Source organism: Chelonoidis abingdonii, chromosome 3 (genome assembly GCF_003597395.2).
Source record: "Chelonoidis abingdonii isolate Lonesome George chromosome 3, CheloAbing_2.0, whole genome shotgun sequence".
In the NCBI taxonomy this organism is placed as follows: Eukaryota; Metazoa; Chordata; order Testudines; family Testudinidae; genus Chelonoidis; species Chelonoidis abingdonii.
Genome location: NC_133771.1, coordinates 90,766,760 through 90,778,802, shown reverse-complemented (window position 1 = coordinate 90,778,802; position 12,043 = coordinate 90,766,760).

The window sequence follows — 12,043 nt, the reverse complement described above, 5'->3', positions numbered from 1 at the left end:
TTTCCCTCCTATCATCCTATTGGCTGTCTGACTATATGTTCCACTTGTGTCTCCAGTTTAGCACAGCACGTAAGGGTTTGTCTAGATTAGGAAAAGAGGTCAAGATTAGATCAAAGTAGGCTAGCATGTGATAGCTAACTGGGACTTATCCTGACCTAGTCCTTAGAGTAGACAGAGATTAAAACCTTTTAGTTCAATTTATCTGGTCACATTCAACCCCAGGTTAGCCCCCCGTTTATGTTGTTTATTTACAGGCTCTAGACAGCTTGTTGAGCTAGACTTCCTTTTTTTAAGAAGATATTTATTTTGTGCTAACATTCTTTTATTTCCTTTGGTAAACATGACAGAGATGGTCTGGATAACACTTAGTCTTGCCAGGAGTACAGGTCTCTGAACTAGATGAACTCTCAAGGTCCCTTCCAATCCTCTGATTGTTATTTGTCTGGATTGTTTGCCCTCCCAGCATTCTTCTACACGTTTTTTTTCTGAATTCAGAAGTTGTTTCAGTTCTCTTTAGCACACACCAAAATATTATAAAATGTTTTCTCACATCAATTTTTTTGTTTTTTGAAACTTTTTATTAATGTTTTATTTAACTTTTATTTAACATACTTCATTGTACTTATTTATTCAGGTTAATAATTAAAGAACCTGACTAAGGCCACTTCTTTAGCCCAGCCGATGACACCCATCAGCAACCCAGGATAAGTGATGAGAAGTGGATCTCACATCTCAGGAACTCTAGTGTCTCTTTAGAATCAGTAAAAAGCAACAAAGAGTCCTATGACACCTTAAAGACTAACGGATGTATTGGAGCATAATCTGTTAGTCTTTAAGGTGCCTTAGGACTCTTTGTTGCTTTTTACAGATCCAGACTAACATGGCTACACCTCTGATACTTTAGAATCAGTGTTACCTAGAGCTACCCAATTGTGTGATCAGATCTGTGCAGGTGCAGCTCTGTTCTCGAAGAGGCCCACTTATGCTGATTAAGCAGCATCTTCTTTGACATCAGCATCCTAATCTTAGAGTGTGAACAAGAAAAACTCAGGTACAAGAAAAAGTCTGGTATGTAGGGTTATTGGTAGTTTGGCTCTCTCTCTCCCCCTTCCCTGGAATTCAAGTTAAAAATGGTGCTAAATAATGCAACAGTTTTTCAGGAAAGTTTAAAACCTTATTTTTAAGTCAAGGATGAATTCCTCCTTCCCTCATTGTTTATGTAAAAACTGATCATTTGTACAAGGAGTGTTTAAACACTAGACTAGAATAAGTAGCTATGAGCCATCACCAGCCCCTTTACTGTCTGTTCCATCATGCTGAAGAATTTGGGAATCACTCATTGGTAAATAACAATATTTACATACAATACAGGCGTTCGGGTGGTTCTGGCAGATCTCTGCTAGCAAGGAGTGAGGAGAGACTCTCAAATAGTTCCATTGTTGTGATGATGATGTTGGTGGCCAAAGATACTTGTCTAGATGCTGGATGAAAGTCTTCAATGAACAGTTGAGCAGAAATGTGAAATGGCACAAAGTTCTTTGCAAACAAGCTAGGGAAAATTGCAACCTGCCACATAAGGACACATTTAGAGAATAGTTTTTGCTAGGTTACTCCACACACCTTTGACAATTAGGATTAATGTGATTTCCCCTCCACCCACCTCCTGGGTGTAACAGAGTGCTGGACAACAGCAGCTGAGCCAGCACTCTGGTCACTGCAAATCTAATTATTCCAGATCAGACCTCATTAAGAAGAGCTGTGCCTAACTGATGGTCTGAGGAGCACTAAGAGGCTAACTAGGCCATTAGGAAGATAATACAAAATACACAGGAAGTAAGTGGGAAAGGAGGAAGCAGAATAAGAGATAGTGAGAGAGATTTCTCTTCCTGGCTTGCCTCAGGAGCTGATGGCTCCCTAGGACTGAAGAGTGTCTATAGAGTGTAAAAGGATGGTAGAAATCAATATTGTAAATAAACTGCACTGGGTGTCTTACCAGCAAATAAGGTCTCTGAGTTCTTTGTGAACTTGAACAGAGGCAGAAGCAAACAGGACCCACCACATCAAGGTTTAACCTTAAAATAAGAAGCTTGATTGTCTGTTGCTGTGCATCTTGTGACTTCATTTAGATCAGTGCAAAGTGGGAGGTAAAACACTAATGAAACAGAATAGTAGTGTGTTGCACCCACTTTGCATTCAATTTACATTGGTTCAAATGATTACACAAAGCGTAGGGATATGGACAATCAGTTTGTGAGTCCTTGAGTGAAATCCTGGCCTCTTTGAAGTTAATGCTGAAACTCCCATGGACTTCCATGGGGTGAGAATTTTACCCTCTACTTACATCCTATTGATGTAGCTATACTGTGTTACCTCATCTCACCAAGTTTTGACAATATTCCTCAAATATCCTGGGCCTCATAACCAGTGATAACTGCAGCTCCTCTCTTGGATTCTCAGCTCCTAGGGGCTGGACTCTTCATTGCATAACTCCAGTTTGCCATTGGAGTAACTCTTCTGAAACTGCTGGAGTTACTTTGGTGTGACTTCGTGGATTTCAGCTGAATTACTCTAGCATACCACTGGCGTAATTCTCTGAGCATTAAGGTAAATAGATGGACGTTTCATCTTCTTCAGGTGTCTCAGCCCCCATAACTGACATTGTCACTATTTCCAGTAAATGGCTGTCACCTACCCTGAACGGTTTAAAAGAAGGAAGGCTTGTTTATTAGTTTTTTTAACCTCTTTGGTGCTTGCTTTTAAGGTGAGAGTGCGGGAGCAGATAGCAGAAACCTTTGATAGACTCAAACATTGAAATAGAATAGCGTCCATAATGAACTATGTGAGGGAAAAGATGCTACCTATTTTAGTAATAATCAAGCCATCTTAAAGAAGGGGTGGGGGAGGACAATCTTATCCTTAGGACTTCTGTCTTTCCCCATGCTCCCCGCCAGTCCCCCTTCCTCCCCCATCCTTTCTACATGAACACTGAAAACTGTTCATGGCTTTAGAAGCAGGCTTTTGGGGGTTTTGTGTGTGTGTGTGTGCTTTTCATATGATAATTGGTAGACTCTATGGCAACCATTGAAAAAAGAAGGCCTGAAAACAAAAGCTGCAGCAGGAGAGGATCAGTGCATATGCACTGGGTCTGTAGGAATAACGACAGCGACTCACTCTTCAGAAAGGTATCTGGTGGCAGGTTGTCAAAAGGTTTTTTGTTTTAACTCGAGCAGAGTTTATAATTAATGCAGAGGTTTTATGAGTTCAAAATTTACTCCAAGCTTTTCTTTTTTTAAAAAAAAAATATCTAAGTTAAGTATCTGCAACCAGCCTGCTTTATTTCTAGTATGATCACACTTTCTAGTAGCCAATTGGAATGGAAGAGATAAAGAATAGATTTAGAGTAACATCCTGCTTGTCTTACTCATGATTAGCTATATTTATTTCAAAAGGGCTACACAGATGACTAAAGTGAGCAGGATGTGGCTCTTGGAGTGCTAATGTCACGTGTAATTGTTCTTTCATTGGAGGATTTATTTATTTATACATTTCTCTGAAACAGAATTTTGATCTGAGCTAACGGAGTTATTAAAATATCCTGCCCTGTTTGTGGAACTGTAAATTAATATTTTGTAGGCTGTGCTTTTCCTGCAGTGATAGGTTGAAGTATCACTTCATGCAGTGTCTTATGTAGTGATAGGACGGCAAAGACATTTCTATTGTTTCCTCAGCCAATAAATACAGCTCAAGTTTGACTTTACTAGATAACAAAACATAATTTCACACTCCTAACATAAAAAGAACAACATAAATATTAAAAGGAAAAAAATGATCACACTTACTATATGCACATAGCTTCCTGATGTCACAATTTTGATATTATACCTCTACCCTGATATAACGCTGTGCCTGGGAGCCAAAAAATCTTACTGCGTTATAGGTGAAACCATGTTATATCGAACTTGCTTTGATCCACCAGAGTGCGCAGCCCCCGCCCCTGAGTGCTGCTTTACCGCATTATATCCGAATTTATGTTATATCGGGTTGCGTTATATTGAGGTGGAGGTGTACTTGGAGCCAGCTACAATTCATTGAAAATTTTGTATCAGAGACTGCATGTGGTCTCACTAAATCTTCTTGTTTCTATAATCATTTTTTCCCGCATGAGCATTACTCAGATTTGTAGCAAATTACATTAACATTAATCATTTATTTTTGTGCCTGTAAGAAATTGTGCTACACATATTACAATGTTTTCTCTGTTTGAATGAACACTGGAGCTTTCATTACCACAACTTCACCAAGACTCAGTTTATAATGATGTATAGTAATAATACCAAAGGGGTTAAAAATGATTTGTCACCTTGTTGCATAGTATTGGCCTATGTAACTTTAAGAGTTGTGTTTTACAAAACTATGTTTATATACTTAAAAGGGACTATACACATCAGACTAATATAATAAAAATCTCCTTCCTGGTTTGGGCAATTGCGGTCATTCTAATCATGCTGTAGAAACTGGGCTAAAAGAAAGAGGAAGAGTTGAAACTATGAAGAAGAACCAGGACCAGAATAAAAATATTATTCTGTAAACAAGGAAGGATGATTCTTTCAAGCTACAGGTTCCTTTCTGTATATAAAGCAGTTTATTTTTTCCCTTTTGCTCGGTGTTCTCATAATAACATATGTTCTGGCTTAGCATTTATGTGCAAAAAGCATCCATTGGAATCAGACCATTGTAAAATTGGTGTAACAGAGTGGTAAACCAGACTTTTACTGTTCAGTACAACATAACTAATTTGCCATAGTACCAGCTACTTTTCTTTTCCCTTCCCATGTCTTCTCTCAATCTTCCTTCCTCTTCTTTTTGCTGTCCCACCTCCTCCATTCTTTCCTTTTGTGGGTGTGTGTGTAGATGATGGTGTGCAGCTGAGGCTAAATTATTACAAAAATGACTCAGAGGATTCAGAGTTGAGGGATTGGTGGTGAGTTAGGGTGCTTTAAAACTCCTCAATCGCTTCACAGAGAGAGCTTCAAATGCTTGGTGACTCAGCTGAATGCAGTAGGGTGACCAGATGTCCCAATTTTATAGGGACAGTCTCGATTTTGGGGTCTTTTTCTTATATAGGCTCCTATTACTCCCCACCCCCTCTCCTGATTTTTCACACTTGTTCTCTGGTCACCTTAGAATGCAGTGTCAGGGAGTCATACTAAAAAGTAAACCAAGATGCAAAATAATTCTGTGCCAATGATGAACAAGTTTAAAAGAATTTAAGTCATATTTGAAATCCAGACTGGAAATTCCAAATTCTCCATTATCCCCTTTTCATGTGGATAACTGGAGCAGTCTTACTGTGTCTCTGAAATGCAGGTGCTTGTACTTCAAAGCAGAAACTATGAGATATGCCTATAAGTCAGAATGTAGGCTGTTTACAAAGGGCTGGGCTATTGTTTATTGTTTACTATCATTTCAGTGGTATTCTCCTGTGTGATTCAGAAATCAGTGAAGACTGGCCAGAAACCCATTCCGTTTGTGAAAACCTTTCATTCCACAGCAGAAACAAGAGTTCACCGCAGAATAGCCCAGTGCTTAGGGCACTCCCATGAGATATAGCAGATCCAGCTGTAAGTCCCTGCAAACCACCTGGCTATTGTTTTGGGTGTGATCTCTCTGTGAACAATAATTCCCTGCTAGACATCAGAAAGTTTTCATCAAAACCAATACGTTCCCATGAAACATTTACATTTCAACAAATGGCATTTTTGGATGGAAAAAGTTTCACTGAAAATATTTTGACTAGCTTTAGCTTTGGAGACAACTTTCAAAGTCACACAACTGACTTAAAATCATGCAGTGAAAGATCAGGGATTAGAACTAAGGATCCAAAGTGCATACATCACTTTTGAAAATTTTATTCTTTGCCTTATTTAAGAACAAGAGGGTTCCAATATACCAAGGTGATCATCTATTGTAAACCAAATCCAGGCCAATGTATTAGTGAACAGTTTTATACTTGGATGGTTTCTGGAAGAAACCCTCTCACTAAAGGGGGAAAATAACCTGATTTAATTCCATTTTAAAAGGGAATATTCTTGGGTTAGAGGGGGAGAGGCATGTGGGGGTGTGTGTGTGAGGGAAAGCCAGCCTGCAAGAAAATATTATCTGGCCAGCAAAAAGAAAAAAATATGTAACCAAAAAAAAGAAAAGGGAGGCGGGTAGTTTTCCTATTCACATGGCAGATTACTTCAGGCTTATAGTGTTACTTAGTCTCTGCTTGCTTTCTGAGGGAGGCTGGATGGCAGGCTAGCAAGGAGGTTATGAGGCTAATGTTTTTCAAAAAATGAAGGATGACATCACCTCTAAGAGATCAGCATTACTATTGGGAGGGGAAAAAATCCACTCCAGTCAAAACATAGTACGGAGGATGATGGGTAATTTCAAGTAGAAGGGGTTCATAATCATTAAGGTCTATGACTATAATATAAGAAGAATATAATCTGCTCTTTCTTATATATCTCATTTATACTGTGCATCCCAAGGCATGGTACAACCCATAAAAAACAGCCCGGAAAATAAAATTGCTTCTGAACTGTATAAGTCATAGAAAACCAAAATATATCTTATGCCTTGTGTTAAAATCAGCAATATTAGGTCTTTCAGACCAGACTCAGAGAGAGAGAGAGTACTGCAGACTTGAAGGGCAAGATAGCTGGAGGCTGAAAAAGCCTACTGTGAGTCATCATGAATCTTACATCACTGTACCTCAGAGCCCAAGGCTATCTCGAAAGAGCAGGAAATCACAAAAGTGCAGTGTAATTGTTTTTCAGGCAGTGTGCTTGGAAATCCCATCCTGCTTCCATTTTAAATAAAGAGTCTCTAAACCAAATGTGTCTTTTGACCTAGAATAGTTAGTTTGAAAGAGTTAAAAAACCCATTAGATAATCGTGTCTTATGTGTGCTGTGGATAAAAACACATACAATCTCTCTTGTCTTTTGGGTTTGCATTTTATTTATTGAATGTGCTATGGTTCTAGATCTCCTTGCTAATGTAACTATTCAGCACTCTGGAACAATAAGGACAATGGTTTCTTGGGGGTTTGTTGCTTAGGTGGGTTCACCTTGGTCTTTTCCCTGAACTCAAAGGGAGAAGCAGATCTGAAAACCAAGTGAAAATGGCAATTTATTGTCTAGTCTTTATGATAAAAATTGTGTGGGGACAGCATCCTAGCAAAAAGGATAAACAATCTTGTGAGCATAAAAAAAGCACATCTGTATATAATACCCTAATGTAGAATTTACTTTGGCTTGCATGCTGTCCTCAGGCCCCAATGTAGCTAAGTACTTAAGCATGTGCTTAACTTTAAGCACACGATTAGTTCTTCTGTTGTCAGTGGGGCTCTTCATTTACGTTTAAGCACATACCTACGTGCTTTGGCAGCTGATTCCTGCATCAACCCAATTGGCAGTCCTAAGTTCCCCCATCTAGGACAGGTGCTCAGAGTGCAGGGCTTGAGTGTATAGTCAACTGACCATATCTTTGTCCTGAGCGAAATCTTGGTCCCATTGAAACCAATGGAAATTTATTTCAGTGGGTTAAGATTTCTTTCTCTGTATTCTTAAGGATTGTAGTGGGTGAAAAGCGGAGAAGGAGAAAATGGAAAGCAAAGCTAAGCCACTTTCCAGGTCTCCCACAGTTGAGATGTTGGCTGCCAGGCTGCTGACAATATCCATTCAATTTAATCCTAACGTCAAGAAAAAGGGACCCAGTATAAGCGATGATCTAACAAATTATCACCATAAGCACCAAGTAGATAAGTAAAATGGCACCTCTCCTTCAGTGCCTCTGCTTACCTCAATGACAAACCCAAGCTTTACTAACATAGCACTACAGAGCCAATACAACTGAGGATCAGGGAGCAGATTTTTTTCTGCCTTGCACATCAAGGTAGAAAAGATGTTTTTTAAGACCAGATTAAGACAAACACCTGTCAGGGATGGTTTAGGAATATTTGGTTCTACCTCAGTGCCAAGAACTGAACTAAATGACCTCTTGTGGTCCCTTCCAGCCCTATATTTCTAGATCAGCACTATTGCTAATGAAGTACCAATGTCTGAATCTTTACTATGGATTATGACAATGTGCCAGAAGAAAACCAGTTTGACTCTCAGATCCGAATATGAGTTTGCAGGGCTGACAGTTAGAAAATCCATCTTTTTACTCATAAACTGAGCAAATATGGGCTGGCTGTCACTAACACGGAAAACATGTTTCAGTGGAGTCCAGCTACCATCCCACAGAAATATTACAATACTATTCTGTTGCTTTGCCTGTGTATATGAGCATGTGAGATTAAAATTCATTTTCTGCATTTTCATGCCAGGGAAACTTGATGGAGTATTTTGGGGGAAAGGGACATGAACACAGCAGAAGCAAATTCATTTTCAAATTCTAATGAATATTCATTAAACCTTCTCCTGCCCCACCCTTAGTATTCTCCGAGCTCTAGATAATGCCATTTTAATGTCAAGGCTTCACATTTTTGGACTCTTATATTTGCTGTTACTAGTACACATGCTCCTACAGAGACGTTCCCTGTGGATTATTTCCTAATTGTTGTCTACTTTTGGAACCTTAAAAAATCTCTTTTAGAGATGTATGTTTTGAATTTTGTCTCTACACTTTAATGATCCATCCCCTTGGAATAAGATTTGGGGGCCAATATAAGGGATCATTGTAACCCATCTTAGTCTACAGATTGGAATAGGGAATTTGCTATTTGAATAGCATGATCAGATTCTGCTGATCGTTGTTTTAATTGATATTGACATTTTTCAATCTTTAGCACTGAAACTGTCACACAGCCACCACAGGAGCAATCTCCTATTTGGAGTGTTCCATTACTTACCTATAAGGATGAGGATGGATTGGGCAAGCAGTTCCATGGAGATTTGCAACAAGTGTGAGAGCAACAAAGCTAGAGATTGTTTTACAAAACAGAACCATCAAAAAGATTGAAATACATGAAGAGAAACAGAACCAAAGGAAGAGAAAGAAGGATGTAACTGTACAAGCATTGCATGCCTCATCCCACCGCCACTGAAGTTCATGGCTGTTTTTCTATTAATTTTAATGGGATTTGCACTGGATTTTATGTGCGGTATATGCTAGGAGAGAACTGTGAACTGCCAGGGAATGTTATATAATAGTATAATTGTTATGCATCTATGTACATTGAACAATCCAAGAGTAATGCCCAATAGGAAGGCTTCCAGGCCTTCATGGATCTTAACCAAAACTCTCAGTCCGAGAGTAGTGGTGGAGGCTATTGGAAGTTTGCAGGGATGGAGCAAGGGGTTCTTGGAGGGTTTGACCACTGTGTGTGCTGGTCAAAAACAACAAACATTTTTGTGAAAAAAAATTGAATTTTTTTTGCAAGAAAAATTACCATCAACATTTTGCACGTTTAGGAGCGGCTCAGCATTCTGTACATTCTCTTGGCAAATGGACTTTTGTTGTCAGGGCAGGGCTGGCTCCAGGCAACAGTGCAGCAAGCTGATGCTTTGGGCGGCCCATGGAAGGGGGTGGCACATCAGGGTCTTAGGCTGCGATTCAGCGGTGGATCCCTCAGTCCCCTGCAGAAGGAGGGACCTGCTGCCGAATTGCCGCCGAAGAATGAAGCGACATGGTAGAGCAGCCGCCGCAGTGCCACCGAAAAAAGCTGGAGCCGAACCTGTGTCAGGGTAGTCTCCCATGCTTTGGCTAGCCTAGTTTAAAGTGCTTCAATCATTGGGGCTCTTTCCTTTGCCCTTGAGAGGCTATTTCACAATTCGAATAGACCTGATTGCTGAAAATGTTTCCTGGTATCTAGCCTAAAGCTTCCTCCATTTATTTCATTACACTGGTTTGCAGCTAAGAAATTCTGGCATCCCTTAAAATACCAATAATAAAATATGGAACATTATTGAATAAGTAATATAGCTCAAACATTAATCTATTTTAACAACATACCAATTAAAAACTGGGGCATTTATTTCTCACGAATGTGAAAGGACAGACCCCAGGGAGTTTATTTTGCAAATTTCCACTCTCATCCTTTCCAATACAGATTAAACCTGCAGTATGCTAGTAGTCCAGTTTTTGACTTTACCTCAATGAAGACTGTATGTAATTGACTTTTTATAACTCATCAACTTCCCCATGAGTCCACTATATTAAATCCAGTGTGTTTTAAAAAGATATAATTTACCAATTAGCACTTCCCAGTTACTTTTCAGTCTCTGTATACACACAGTTATGCAATTCAGGTAACTTCATAAAACGCAGCAAAATCAAACTTTTCAATGTATGGAAGGAGTTTATTTTAATTATTTTCTCCCATGTACTTTGTCCAGATTAATATGAATCATTATGATGACAGATAATTTAGTGTTATGGGCCAAAGTATACTCCCTAGCGGTGGGTGTGTGTGTCAATGGGGGAGGAAAAAGATAGCTTTCATACACCCATACAAAAGAATACAGGCTGTATATGGCTGCAACTCATGTCTCTGCAATTGGCAATGCCGGGAAAGGGGCCTGCTAGCTCTGCTTGCTGCACTGACTGGCCCCAGAGGAGGCCTTTAGGGGGCAGGCTGTGGGAGTGGCCATGCTCTTTTTGCCATTTGCCAGGGTGGCTATGCTGGGAGGACCATTTGTTCCATCGCTTTCAAGGTGCAGCGAGACTGTGCCTGCTCTGTGTTTCTATCAGTGCACCAGAGGCACTATGCCTAGTGGAGTCATAATGTGTCTTGACATTTGTTCTCTAATATAGCTTAGTCTCGTAGGATTCCAACATGGGGAGTGCGATGTTAAATACACTGCAGTCTCTTCAACCACCTTCCCTTCTGTAATCTGTGAGCACCCTGAAGGCAGCTTATCTCTGCTGTACTGCTTTGGTTCCATGTGAGCAGAGAGCGAATCCTCTGGTGGTTGGGCTACTAGGTTGGGTTTGTCAGTGGGGCACTTAAAAAGTCACATACAATTAGGCAATTGGGGCACATTTTATATAAGAAGCTATTGACACTTTGTTGGGACTGGTAATGCCAGTAGTTCAGAGAAGGCTGGTCCAGTTGCAACAGCATGGATAAAGCATGGAAGAGACAACAGAGGAGAAGAGGGTGGGGAGAGCCAGGTAGCATAGAAAATGAGAAGAGAGGCAATTTTATATACTACACACTGAATGACCTCCCAAGATCCCTTCCAACCCTGATATTCTATAAAAACACACACCACATAAAAATGAGACCATTTTGGTGATGGGACTATATTTCCAATGCAAGACTGTGGTGACTATAAAAACTGGGGCTGTCAATTAACACAAGCAATTAAGGCAAAACTAATTAACTTACTTAAAAAAAATAGTCACAATTACTTGCAGTTGTAATCACACTGTTAAACAATGCTAGAATGCCAATTTCAATTTATTATGAATATTTTGGATGTTTTTCTACATTTTCAAATATGTTGATTTCAATTACAACACAGAATACAAAGTATATAGTGCTCACTTTATATTATATTTTTATTACTAATATTTGCACCGTAAGAAAGATAAAATAGTATTTTTCAATTCACCTCCTTCAAGTATTATACTGCAATCTCTTCAATGTGAAAGTGCAACTTACAAATATAGAATTTTTTTTTTTTACGTAACTGCACTCGAAGAAAAAGGGGGAAACTTTAGACCCTACGAGTCAATTCAGGCCTACTGCATGTCTGATCAATCGCTAAGACAAACAAGGTTGTTTACATTTATGGGAGATAATGCTACACACTTCTTATTTACAGTGTCACCTGAAAATGAGAACCAGGCATTTGCATGGCACTGTTATAGGTGGTCATGCAAAGTATTTACGTGCCAGGTATGCTAAACATTTATATGCCCTTTCATGCTCTCGCAATTAATTGTGATTTTTTTTTTAAATCATAGAATCATAGAATATTAGGGTTGGAAGAGATCTCAGGAGATCATCTAGTCCAACTCCCTGCTCAAAACAGGACCAACACC